Source organism: Barbus barbus (genome assembly GCF_936440315.1).
Source record: "Barbus barbus genome assembly, chromosome: 28".
Lineage (NCBI taxonomy): Eukaryota > Metazoa > Chordata > Actinopteri > Cypriniformes > Cyprinidae > Barbus > Barbus barbus.
The window spans coordinates 21,294,741-21,305,921 of NC_136756.1; the positions used below are offsets into that span (position 1 = coordinate 21,294,741).

The 11,181-nt window shown below is 38.1% G+C and overlaps 1 protein-coding gene across 2 annotated transcripts in view; it reads left to right on the top strand.

Moving 5' to 3' along the window:
* Positions 1–10,346: 10,346 nt before the first annotated feature.
* rnf220b (ring finger protein 220b) overlaps positions 10,347–11,181 on the top strand; it is a 29,950-nt gene continuing 29,115 nt past the window's right edge. Inside the window, exon 1 of one of the 2 annotated variants that reach the window (XM_079382593.1) lies at positions 10,347–10,832. The gene's annotated coding sequence lies outside the window, so the exon portion shown is untranslated. The remainder of the gene's footprint in view (positions 10,833–11,181) is intronic. The other variant, XM_079382592.1, reaches the window with a different exon arrangement.

The following is an 11,181-nucleotide window of genomic DNA, read 5'->3' on the forward strand; positions in this document are numbered from 1 at the left end:
CCACGACTTCCCATGCACATCAACTTGACTGTCACCAGTGATAAGCTACTACAAAATATATGGCAGAAACCTAATTTCCTGTAAAGCTGCTTTGCAAAGATTTGTATCATGAAAAGCGCTATACAAATAAACTTGAATTTAATTTAATTACATACAATATATGCAAATATATTGTTACTATATGCCTTCTTTGAATAGCGTGTTAACATGCTGATCAATTTCTCTTTTTGTGTTCCACAGAAGAAGGACAATGAGGTTTACAAAGGTTTACAGTGAGTAAATAATGACAGAATTTAAGTCCTTATTTGTTCATGCTTTCCATTTTCCAGATTATGGGTCAACAGAATCCTGTCATGGTTAATAGATGTGTTGCAGTTACATCAACATATGATCCACCCCAATGACCCTATCTGTGTGAGGTGATGACATCCTGTCTACAATAATTAGAACTGTGTCATGTGTAAACGCGCAGTCGTCCACAACACAGAGGCATGCTCACCTCTGACACTTCACTGTCAGACGGTTTCCTGACAAACCTCAACACACGGCTTAACATTGTAGAGGTGAGGATCAACATCATTTGCCGCTGAAGACCTATTAAAGATGAAGGTAACATTCTTCAGGGATTGTCTCCATTGCCTCCTTTAGTCCCAAAGGATTATTAAATCGCTTTGTCAACAATGGTTTTGAGAGACACAGGATTACTAGTCCTTTGAAAGTTGATGTTGGTGAAACGGGTAACGTGTAATATTCGTTCTCAGTCTGTAAACATAAGCTCTCTCTCCTCCATCCCTCACTCTGTGCCTGCATTCGTCTTTGCATCTCACCTCCGCCCTTCTTTCTCCAGTGTCACCTCTATCACAGTCTAATTGGAATTCTGTCACAAGGTAAATGCTTTGTGACCAGTTAGTGACAGGTGAGTCGTCCCACCACGAGAATCCTGGAGACAATCACCGTCACCTGGACAGCACAGAGCGGGACAGAGGCGTTAGAGCCAGAGGGGGGCCATGGTCGGCACTGACCTGACACCTCCATCAGAACAGTAAGAGCCAGTTCGGAATGCCAGTGTGCCTATAATGGACTATGTGACTGACTGACTGGATTCATACTAACCACATCCCTACTCATTTCCCTTGTCAATTAAATGGAGGAGATGTGATGCCTCGCTACCTCTCACAGCCCTCCCCCTCAACCTCCACCTATCTTGGACACAGGATAACAGGAGGTACTGTAGTTCTCTGTGTTCTGGATTTCTTGCTGCCCGTTATGACTTGCATTACACCCACAGGGCAGAGGAGCCATTTCTTTCGCTTTTCCAACAATAGCAGGAAAAAGCTGCAGAGGGGTTTAAATACCATTCCTGTCAAACGTCCTGTCAAACAAATGGTTTAAATTAGACTTATTTAAATATGCTAAGCTTTGCTGGATATAACATTTTATTAATGTCAAATCCAAAGCAGTTGCTTTGCAAATTAACAGTATTGTTTAAAAGTATAAGTTCTGAGACTTCATATTTTTAAGTTATTTTAATTAAATACTTCTCATTTATTCAGAATTTATGTTACTTAGTTTAGCTTAAAAATATTAAGGCAAAACACTACAGGCAAAACCATATTTTTTTAATGCACTGGTAAAGTTGGAGATTTTGGGCTATTTTGCTTCCATGACATGTCTTTTGTCAGACTGGTGGAAAGAAAACATGTTTATTTTATTACACTTTAACTGTTTAAATCTGTAGATTTGAATTAAAGTACATGTCTTTCAAGGACGTTTTCTGTGCCAAATTGCACTGTGCCCAAAATCTCCACTTCAGTAGCATTTACTGTATATACACTGTCCAGTTTTACTCCGAACTATATTCTTTAGGGTTTTTACAGAGAGGTTTGTCCATGTATCATTCACCTGATTTATATTAGGCCTATCTAATATAACCTACCTTTCCTAAAAACATGGTGACTTTTTCGGACTGTTAAGTTTTTTCATTATTAAAAAGATAAAAAATTATAAAGATAAAAAGAGTCAACTGGGAAAGTATGGTGATACATTTATGATGATAATATTTACCTGTGGTAAATATTCAAATATTTTTAAAATAAAAAAATAAGCTATGATTAAAGTAAATATCCACTAAAATAAAAAAAAATGTTCTGTTTCATTCTGTAAAAAAGAAAAATAAATAAATTCTGTCAAATTATTGCCTTGCCAAAATCTATATTATATTAAACTGATTTTTCTTCTGAAATTTCTACCAAAGTGTGCACCACACACAGTTTTGTCTTCACATCAAATTTTTGTCTTTACGTCAAAAAAGTAAAGTTACAAATATTTGTTAATTTAGAAAGAAAAGTCATATAATGTTACTTTATTATTACTATAGATTACGTAGTACTATAATTTTATATACATTATAGATTATTATTTACTTTATTGTATTAGACTACTATACTGTTATAGGCTACTGTACCTCTGACCCAGTTAAACACAGCACAGTTATATAGTGCTGAAAAACATGACAACAGTTTAGTAAGTGTGATTTCTTTAACTTTTTAATATGTAATATTTGCTGTGCAATGTTGTGTATTAATGAAGATTTAAATGTCAGAATTATATTTCATATGCTACATTGAATTAAAATATTTTATTTGCATCTTCATGTGTGCACAGAACAAGCAGTTTGGAAAATGGATGGATGTGCGCTTTTCAATCCCTGGTTGTCTTGATATACCTACTTCAAAACTGAGGTTTTTCATGATTTCCTTTAAGAACAGCAGTATAACAGGTCAGTAAGGCGTGCGCCACAAGGTTCCTGACAGTTCTCATTTTTAATCACCTCCCATCTGCGACTTTGCCTTAAGGCTCAGAGTTTGCCTCCACTAATTCGTGGTGACGTGGGATGAGGCTGCCCTTGCCAGGCATTGGCAAAGGCCGAGGGCCTCATCATGACAGTGAAGTGATGTGCCACAGCAGCTTGTATGTGCTAACATGCAGATGTCCTTAGTACTGCGGTAATTAGACAGGAATAGCTTCCCCTTAGGTGGTGCTGCTCCCACTTAACATTTTACACAAGCCTGAAAAAGAGCAGCAGACTGATGTCTGCTACATTAGTCACACAAATAGAAGAAAGGTTAAAAATGGCTGCGCTGCATCACACCATTAAGCTTTCTATACATGAATTAAACATTCTAAGGGTTCGCTTATCAGAGTGGACTGCCAAAGCTATTTGCACACTGAGGAGATAATGCACACCGCATTGTTTTGTGCATGGCTGAATGAACCGTATAATTTGCCTTGTCTGTTTTCATGTAATTCAAATATTTTGTGTCTGTTGGATTCAAATCTTTTAGATCACCTCCTCCTTGCGTGACCCATCCGATCTTCCTGCCTCCTGCAATACTGCTGGCCACCATTGACTCTCCTCTTGCCTTGTTTTGCTGATTACCTGCCACCTCCCGCCTGTAACAGTGTCGTCAGTAAAAACAGATGCGACACCAGGCAGGAAATCAAAGCTGAGAGGTAGCAAGCTGCAGTTCAGAGGCCTTTTCTACTTTGTCTCTTTCTGCCCTCAGAGAAGTGAGGAATTTAGAGGCAGGCAGAATGTAATTTAACACAGGCCCTTGTGCCGTATAGATGACTGTAACCGGATACATCTATAAAGTGATGATCCGATGATCTCTTTACTCTGTACTTTGCATTCATGAATGTGTGTGCGTGTGTGCGCGCACGCATGGTTGTATTTATTCTGCACACATGTACAGTTCTTGCTTTATTGTACATACCCCAGATGTGCATTTTTATGTGAGAAGCACATCTGTGCAGAGAAGGCATGCTGATAAACAGTAAGAACTAATCGACTGGTTTTAAATTGTAGATTAGACCATGTCGATTTTTTTCAACTGGATTCTGGAGAGGTTGCTTAGGGATCCACAGAAAATTTGAGAAAACAAATGTTACAAAAATATATTTTTTAAGACTGAAAAATTTAACATTACTTTTTGTTTATTGTAATAATATTAATAAAAATATGTCATTACTATTTTAATTGAATTCAAATATAAAACGGATTGGAAATAATTATTGAAATGAATAAAGATTATTTTATCCTATTGACATAGAAAATAATTTGTGGCAAAATACTCTGTAAAACTGCTTTAGAATAATATTTATTGTGAAAAGTGTTATACAAATAAATGAGCATTTAATTGAATTTTTTAGCTTTATACATCAAACACCTCTCTAATAACAGGTATGCCATCAATTTAACACAATGAAATATTTAGCAGATAATAAATTAATCATTTGCTTTGGCTTTCATACAATGATATAGAAGCTAATTTAATTTCAGAAGCAGCATGTTTATCACAATAACTATTTTTCACATTATAAATGGGTTCGTATATGTAACTGTATATAACTGCCTTTATAATTTAGGAATGGGATTCTTGCTTGGGAATCATCTTATTTTGGGGTCCTTTGCACCCCCAAGGTAAGAGGAGGAGGCAGATTAAACTCCTCCATATGGAAGGCTAAGGAGACATGCATATTAATGACAGCGATGTGGCACATGATCAATGGCTTTTAATTGCTTTTCCTGGTTTGTGGAACAAAGTGCCATTAACTATTGATCTGCTGAAGAAAAGGCAACTCACGCGCCAGCACCGGTTGAAGCCTGCCATAATGGGTATCAGGAAGGATACAAGAAAGCGGCGGTGTTAACAAGCCATACATCAGTGTCAGTCCTGAAGGATGCTGTTGTCTTTTTATGCACACCTGGTAGACTGCTTGACTGCATGCCAACAGCCACAGCAGGTGCTGCTGGGTGATAGAGAGAAATCCAAAATGATGTTTATTGCAGAAGTTTGTTATAGTGCAGCTCACAGCACCAGAGACTCACAATATGAAGATATGCATGATTACGAATATTATAAATAAAGTACACCAAACAGCTTCTGTTCTGTGCTATTGATATTTTTCAGGTGAGGTATTAGCCATAAGACTAATTATGTCATGTGAGGAAATATGCCTGTTTTTTTAAAAACTGCTCACCCAAGCTGCATTTATTAGATCAAAAATATTATTAATATTTAAAATAAATATAATTTATTCCTTTGATGGAAAAGCTGAATTTTTAGCATCTTTACACCAGTCTTCAGTGTCACATGATCCTTCAGAAATCATTCTATAATATGCTGATTTGCTGGTAAAGAAATATGTATTATTATTATCAGTGTGGACAACACTTATGCTGCCTAATTTTTTTGTGGAAATAGTTATAATATCTTCTTGAGATTTTTGAATAGAACGTTCAAAAGAACAGGATTTTGTTTGTCATGTGTTTACTGTCACTTTTTATCAATTTTCTTTCAAGACATTACTGACCTTAAACTTTTGAATGGTAGTGTCTTGTATAATAAAAACTGATATTTCATACTTAATTTTTTTCTTTTTCCTGTTGTCTCATAGATACAGTCACCAGTACACTGCAAAGAAGATCTGTTGCGTATATAATACCACTACAAATGTCTGGCCTTCTGTATGATTGAATCCGTATACGCAATCACAAACACCCCCCTTGCTTTTTCTCCTTCTCGTCCCCCCCTCTCTTTCCCTTCCTTGAAAGAGGCTGTAATCAGAAGTAAGTCAAGCACGACAGAGAAACATTTAAGAGGAGTAATGAAAGGAGATTGGGGAGCCACTGAAGAATAACACCCAGGCTGCTTTGCCACTGTCAAATTGCATCAGACTCTTGGTAATAGATTCTCCAGCAGACACTCAATTTCATTCAAAGGGGAGCCCTCTTTATCCCAGTGCATCAAATATTTAAACACTTGTATTAGAGACAGTGTCAGTTCCTCAACTCTGAGCCCAGGCCACTGATCCCCCCGCCACCTCAGTTCTTTTTCACTTGATGTCACCCATTCTCAAGGTGTTATCTCTCGCTCCGAAGCTGCATATATAGGCTTTCATTTCATTCCCGACACTTAAAATGGTATTAGCTCCTTTTTTTGATATTACAGTCTTTGTTGTTGCCTTGACTTTTCGATTTCTTGGCGAACGGCTTAAAGATCTCTGGAGAAAAGAAGATTGAGGAGTCAGGGTGGAAGAGGAGGAGGAGGAGAAGAGAGAGAGACTGGCAGCAGCGGAGCGTTTGACCGACGCTGTTCAGACTCAGCCTAGCTTGTCAAATCTTTGGACACAAAATGAATTGGTATATCTGCACCCTGCATAGAGATATCTTTCACAGAGGCCGCTGCCGCTGCCGCCGAATTGTGGTGTGTGAACCATTAGGGTAAGTGCTGGATGTTCTGAAGTGTCTTCAGCCTAACATTTATCATTTCGGGGATTCGACTCTCAAGAAAGTTATTCATTCACCCTCTTAAATCACATCAGATTGAATCTCTCAGCATCTGGAGCTTTCCTACTCTCCTATACATTAGAGCCTGCAAATTAGGAGAGGTGCTAGACGACCCTCTCCTCCTTTCCATCTCCCTCTCTTTTACCACTCCCCCTTCTCATTTCCTCTCCTCCTCCTCCCCCACACCTCTCCATCTCATCTCCATCTCTCCCAGCTCCGTCTCCTCCGCCGAGGCCCCCATTAGTTTAGTGACCAACGTTGTATGAAAGCCAGCAGTAATACTGTCCCAATCCTCAGCCGACTGTGACAGCCCGCGGTAATGCCGTCCCCCCGGCTGAGTGGATGGAGCTCTTCCATTAACGCCTCTAACATGGTGACACCTAACCCAGCCTGATATTACGCTCACACACTGATTAGGGGCCGGGAATAGAGCAGGCAGAGGTCCTGGGTGACGGTAGACTAGCCGAGTGTGGCTTTAACAGAGCCAGACCTGTCTCCGCTGCCCCCACCAGTCACTCACACAGCCGGAATTGTTTAATTGGGACAGCGGACGTGGGAGAGTAGAGAGGGAATTTGAGTTTTAAAGGGATAGTTCACTTAAAAATTAAAATACTGTCATATTTTGCTCATCCTTATGCCGTTTTAAACTTGTTTGTCTTTCTGTTGGTGCTTGTGTTGTGCTGCCATATTTGATTTGTATACATGAGGTAATCAGTTATTTGATTTCATTTGACATGACTGAGAGTGAATAAAGAGGTAAATTTCAGTCTTTTCATCACACAAAATGATCATGTCTCTCAGAAGACTTACAATACAGGCTAATAGTCATGTCATATATGAATATAGGGGGAAAAAAAAAACTTTCTTCAAAATATCTTCTTTTGTCTTCCACAGAAGACATCAAGTCATTTGAGATTGGAACAACATGAGGGTGAGTAAATGATGTTGGTAATAATTAAATTTTATTTTATTTGAGTAATTTATTTCTTTAGAATCTAACGTTCATTTGCTTATCAGGCTTATTTTGACTCCTTACATCATTCTCACTTTGTCAAATTATTAAAAGTGAAAGTAATTTTCTGTACTTTTGTAATTTTTATTAGTTTTAAAGTACATTTTTGCTGTAATTTATTATTACTTCTGTTTTAGATTTTTTTAAAGTAATTTTAGTACTTCAACTCATTTAATTTCATTTGCTGATTTTTTTTTTCTTTTAAGTTTTTCATCCCGTATTGTGTTTTATTTTGTCTTTATTCGACTTAGCAAAAACACATTTTATTAGTTTTAGTTAGCAGCATCAACACAGAATGGAACTTCAAAAATAATGTGTTTTCAAACTAGTTTTTTTCCTGTCTGCCATTGGTCTGACAAACAGGAAGTCTCTCCAAACTCACTCTATTGGTTGAGCCGATGTTGAAACAGTATGTTAGACTGATCAGGATGCTCAAACAGTGCATGTAATGTATTTAACATTGAAAATATTACATCACTTTTAAGCTTTGATTTTTTTTTTAGCTCTGACAAACTGTCAATTCAAGTCACAGACAGAAATTTACACTGCACTGAAAATCTGAAAATAAAGCCCCACGACACATACACAAAAAACCTAAGGGGTATTTGCATGTGATAAAAATCATTTGTATTTGATTTAAGAGTGCTGTCCTCAGGCAAGACAGTAAGGTGTTTCTATCACACAGGCTACACCTCATTGCCTGTGATTATTCAACTCTCAGAGAGCCCCCTCTGCCCCAACACTTTCAGCCCCAAAATAATATCACATATATGCATTATCCAGCCCCCACGGCAGCCCCCTCATTACTAAGGATCATTCCGGAATTAGATTCCGTCCTTCCAATATTGGTTCCAAGAGCTGGTTCCTTTGTACTGTAGTCAAAGGTTAAAATACCAATCACGATAGCCTCGACTGATGGAGCCAGACATTTTAATATTCGCTTAGCTTGGTAATTGTGGAGGGACGTAATATCGTTCTTTCTCCTTCTCTGTGTCCTAAAGGTAACATGCCGTAACGTCAGAGAACAGAAGCGCAGAAGTGCGGCCTGGTATGTCTCTAGGGCTTTTGAAGACATGAATACGGGTGAGGATAATGACTTTTCCCACACACTTCTTCTACATTTGTGTTATAAAGCAATATATATAGTCTGTATTTTTGCTTCCGGTAACAGTATGAACACAACGGCCCAGTTTAAGAAAGTTGATCACGTTGTGTGAATTTATTCAGTGCATTCTACCTTCAACCTCAGACCATCGTTAGGTGTTTCTGTCTGTAGTGACGCAGGGGTCTTTGTTAATCACTGCTGACACTGTGAGCAAGGGAGAAGACCGTTTGCGCTCGGGCAAGGAGTGTTTGTTGATCATTATTTTGGGAGTGTCATGTCAATGTCAGCCCTGTGGAGAGGAGAGACAGAGCTTACAGAGGGAGGCGGGGAGGAGGAGGCAGTGGGTTTGGGGGTCTCAGCCTGTCATTGCCTTTCACTGTTACTCACTTCACAGCCCATACACTCCTGTTCAGCCCCCTAAGCTCTGTGCGCCCACCCAGACTTGACCAAAAAGACATGAGGATTTGCTGCATGTCCTTGTCCGTTTTAAAAACCCTTATGCATGTGAAATTATTTCAGCACAGAAAGAAAATAAACAGTTTTTCTGTTGCGTTTCTAGTTTAGAAAATACTCTGTGATGTCAGCTTTTAAGACCGTATTGTTTGCATTCTGTTGTGGAGATGTGGTTGTGGGATACTCTTAGTGAAAGAGATCGCGATGTGAATTTGTAAACAGAGGTGCTGCTGGGACACTGAGGGGGAGAGAACAGGGGAGTATCATATTTTAACCTTTTGTTTCCTGGTAGCAGGCGCCGAGACTCCTGGGAGGAAGCGATCAATGATGGACACCATAATGCGTCTCGCTGTATTCCTTGTCACACTCAAGCCTTCTGCCTGTGTTAGGAGTTCTTCGGTTCACACGCACACATATGCACAGATGGTGAGACAGCTCATCACTTTGACACTTACTACAGTTCTCCATCCTGAGTCTGCCAAAATATCTTCCTCTATAGTCTATATGTATATTTGGAGAGAAAATAAAATTTTATTTCTAACTCCTCCAGAACTAAATAAATGCAATTTATATAAAGCATTCTACCAGTGCATGACATTCTATGAAGAATCTTTACCCGTAACTGAAGACGCTGCTCCCTTGCTTTTCCCGAAAACTTACAAACAGCAATTAAACTCCAATTAGGTTCATGGCTTTGCAGAATTAACTGAAGTAATTTGATTCATCACTGAATAAATGAATTTCAAAAAGAAGAGTACGACTCAATATTCAAAAACATGCCTTCTAGCATACAAATTTATTCGTTTATTTTCATTTAAGGACTTGGATTATGAAGCAAGAGACTTAAAAGACTTTGTTAATGATCTTGGAAGTCATAATTAGCGGGTCTGAAACCTCTATTAAACTGTGATTTAATTTACTCAAGCTAATACCTTAGTTCTTTATGAGAGAGTAACTTTATTTTATGTTCTCTCTCTCTATACGAACAGTTTATCATTATGAGACAAGTATGTTGTTTTCTTTATGCTCAATTTATTGTTTACATTGGCCAAATTGTTTATTGAATTAATATTGGCCTATTGACTTTACTATAATAAAATAGCCAACTACACTATAATAATTCTATTAATAGGCTAAATGAGATTCAAAACAGATACTGAAATGGATGGAACGTTTTCTCAATTTATCGTTCAACAACTGAATATTTGATAACACGAAAAGCAGCAGCATTTCTCTTACAGTCAATAAGCCAAGTTTTGTCACAGTTTTATATTTGTGGTAGCTACTGTTTACACTTACACTGTTTGTAATACAATAATTTTGGATGGCAGATAAAGTTAATTGAATGCCCCGCTAAAGGTGCTATATGATGTTTAACCAGCAGATGGACACCCGTGGTGGTGTATTGAGTTACTAACTAATACACATAGAAAAAGGTAGGCTATGTTTGAGGTATTGGAAATGTTTGGTGTTCATTTATATGCTTCAGATAAATTGACATTCCCTATAGAGGCGCAGGATGGAGATCTACATTTGACAAAACATCCGAGTCGGACAGAGAGCTAGAAGATGATAAATTTAAAGTTAACAGAGCGGGACGGGCTGAGAGAAAGAGAGAGAGAACGAGTAAAGTGAGCGACTCGCCAGCATTTACAGAAGTGCGCGCGGATCGGATGTTGACACATCGCGCGCATCTGCATAATCTACATCACAGCGGTGGCACGCGCTAAACTGCTCAACTCTTTAAACCTCCGTGATTCTTTTCAAAACCGTAAAAAAGCTTTTCTAAGGCGTCTTTTCGCGCTTTTTCTTTTGCGAACTCTTTTGACTGACATCATCTGGGTTCGAGTTTGGATAAAATAACAGTTTGATGTACGACTGAGATGATAAAGATGTTTGACTACAGTATTGTGAGTACAATATTTCACTAATGTGATATTTGATATACAAGTCTTTCTTGTTGTGTTATGCTAGATGTTTAGTTTTTAAATGATCATTTAGCTACGTTTTGTTGTTGTCGCATGCTGTATTATGAGTGCACTAAATCTTTGAGTGTAAGATGCATCAAATTTATCATGCTTTTAAGAAAAGTTGTCTGATAGGTTATTACTTTTTTGGGAAAGCTGCATAATTACATCTTTCAAAGAACGGAATAACACCTGTGACCTGAACAACTTATAACACCTTCAAATCAGAAAGTTTCAATCTAAATTTAACATCAGGCAGCAACCGAATGGTGCTATTTTGATCGAATTTAGG